The sequence below is a fragment of the Hydra vulgaris genome, chromosome 07, assembly GCF_038396675.1.
Source record: "Hydra vulgaris chromosome 07, alternate assembly HydraT2T_AEP".
Taxonomy (NCBI): Eukaryota; Metazoa; Cnidaria; class Hydrozoa; order Anthoathecata; family Hydridae; genus Hydra; species Hydra vulgaris.
Window position 1 is genome coordinate 10,830,001 of NC_088926.1, and position 2,958 is coordinate 10,832,958.

The following is a 2,958-nucleotide window of genomic DNA, read 5'->3' on the forward strand; positions in this document are numbered from 1 at the left end:
TCGTCGTCATAATCCCAGCGTATTTATCACTTGATGAAGCTTTTTGTAATAAAACTTTTAATGCAAGAACAGATGGTATAATTTTTGCGCAAGTTTCGTCCCTCCTACCACATTTTTTTGTTAAGTATTCAAATGGAGCAAGAATGTAAACAAGTTTTTCGACTATTCCTCATTGATAATTAGTAGGAAGTTTAATTTCATCAAACTCTGCTGCATAAGTGGCCAAAGGAACTTTTTATTCAAACGTTCATTGTAGCATTTCAAATGAACTGTTCCAGCGAGTTGGAACATCTTGTTTCATTTTGTGAGGTTCAGTACTTAATTGCTGCTAAATTGATTTTGTTTTTGCACATGCTATCGGTGAATGATTAAAATGGTTCGTTATTCCTCAGCATAAAGTTAAAATTTCCTTGATGGTTTTTCGGCTAAATATAGAGTCATGAATGCATAGCTGTAAAGTATGGATAAAGCATGGAACTGATGTCATTCCACTGTTTTTTACTGCAGCCTCCATATTGCTTGCATTATCGGTAACAATAAGATGAATTTTGCTTAACGGGATTTCAAAAAATTCTAAACTTTTTTGTAAATACTCTTTTATATGAACACCTGTGTGATTTTCCGGAAAATGAATTACTCGAAGAACAGCAGTTTCTTGGGAAAATTTAGTTGGATCTATCCAATGTCCAGTAATGCTTAAGAATGCGATTTTCACAGTATCCGCTGTCCAAATATCTGTCGTCAGAGACAAATAGTTTGCCGCGGAGTTTTTATTTTTATATCTTCAAACAGTTCATCATACATGCTAGGGATTACGTTTTGGCTGAAATATGTTCTACATGGTAATTTGTAATTGGGGTAAGCATCTTTAATCAGTTCATTAAATCCCATATCTTCAACAATAGAAAATGGCTGAATATCCAATGTGATAAGTTTTCCTATTATTTTATGGATTCGAATAGATCTGTGGTCATCAATATTCCATAGTCTATCTTATAGCCAATAAAACGGTTGGCAAATTTTTTGGTAGGCCTATCCACGGCGTTTAAAAAATTGAACTAAATATATCTTTCCGTAAAATTACTCGCCCTCAGTCAAAATTACGGATTCGCGACGGGAAGGCCTGTAGTAAGTATCGTCATTAAGCCACTGTCTAAACATACTTTTTTTTCCAAATCATATTGGCTCACTTTGGGATTTATGTAAGCCATAAATATAAACATAAATCCGAAAAAATTATTCAATTTGGAGCTATAATCATTTTGGGAAATCATTTTAAAGTTTTTAGCTATTGGTGTGTTTTTTTCAAATATTTAAAAGAATTAAATATTTTGAAAAACCTTATTTTTCAAAAATAACTGCGACGGAAACTTTTTACATGTCACGCCTCGTTTTCACAATGTTTTATGAAATCTCATTGGCTAACCCATGTGAAAACGAGGCAGGGTTTGTAAAAAGTTTCCGTCGCAGATATTTATGAAATATAATATCGTTTTTTATGAACCGATTTTCAAGTTTTCAAGTCGATTGAAACTAAAGTTTCTTTAAAACTATCGATGTTGGAAAATTATTGGGGCTAGAGTCTAAAAAATGGGTGTATGACACTCTTCCCCGAACAATGAACTTATTAAAGCTAGTGAGCTTTTAATTATAATATTATTCGGCAATGATCAGAGATCAAGTACCTATTTTTTTTTGTTTTTAAGTTAGCTAAAGTCACTACCCCACACCCTTATTTACTATCTGTTTGCGCTAGCTCTGGTTAGGTCTTTTGAGTTTTCATAGGTATTTATATATATAACACCCTTGCTTCAACGTTTTTATAGACCATTAACAATAAAAGTAATACTAAGCTTGAAGTTATAACACATTTTAGGAATGCCTTTTCATAAAAGAGAACATTAAACTCACATTTATATACATTAAATACAATATATTACATTTGTAACAAGTTTGTAAAATTGTTGTAAAACAAGTTTGTAAAATTACTCTGAGATAATTACACGATATTCTGACTTTTTCACGTTTCTCTTGTTTTCGGCTCTGCTTTGGTTTTTGCTAGAATGAAGATATGTCTCTTTACCCGCCCATAAACCTTTTTAGAAGCTTCAGATGTGAGTTTTACAGCTCTTTCCACCGACTGAGAATTGTTTGGCAAATCAGTTAGAGAAAGTTTAATGCCGGTTTGAATAGCTTGTAGTAATTCATTTGAAGATACAAAAGTTGACGTAGGAGGTTCAATTTGTATTGAAGAAACCTCAATTAAGTCGGTCCAAACACCAGCATTGAAGTTCAAGGTCATAACTGTCTTTTTGATTTTAGCTTTGATTTTAGGTTTGAAATCTGGGTTTGTTTCCCTGGATAATCTAATCTTCAAGATTTGATTAAGAGCACGGTCTCTTACAACTTTTTCATCGTCTAGCAGCATAGCATAAAGAAAGTTTTCTTGACAGCAGCAGTAGGAGTTACCCTGAAGATTTTTCAATACAATAATTTGAATTCTGCTATCCTGTTTCTTGACTAATTGAATTGTTTTATGGAGAAGCCTTGGTGCATCTTTGTAATGCGCTGAACTTTTAACGGCAAACCACATAGGACAGTAAATTTGTATTATGTACTTTGTTATGCAGTTTAAATCATTTGTAGGTATCTCGGTTCTTGTTTTAACCATCATAATTCTCAATGCAAGAGTTAACCAGCGTGCATGACAGACTGGACCAGGTTTCCTGTTAGCATACTTGACAGAAATGGAACCTTTAGCTATTCCAGTGCAATACTCATAAAGTTTACGCTGGTCCGTACTCAGATCGCCAACAATGTTGGGCTTTACATATAACTCTATCTCGGAATCAATAGGAACAAAGTGAACCAATGGTTTTTCATGCATGAACGTATCAGACGCTTGTTCACCAATAGGGCCCTTATACTTTTTAGGATCATTAGTTTTTCCATCTATTT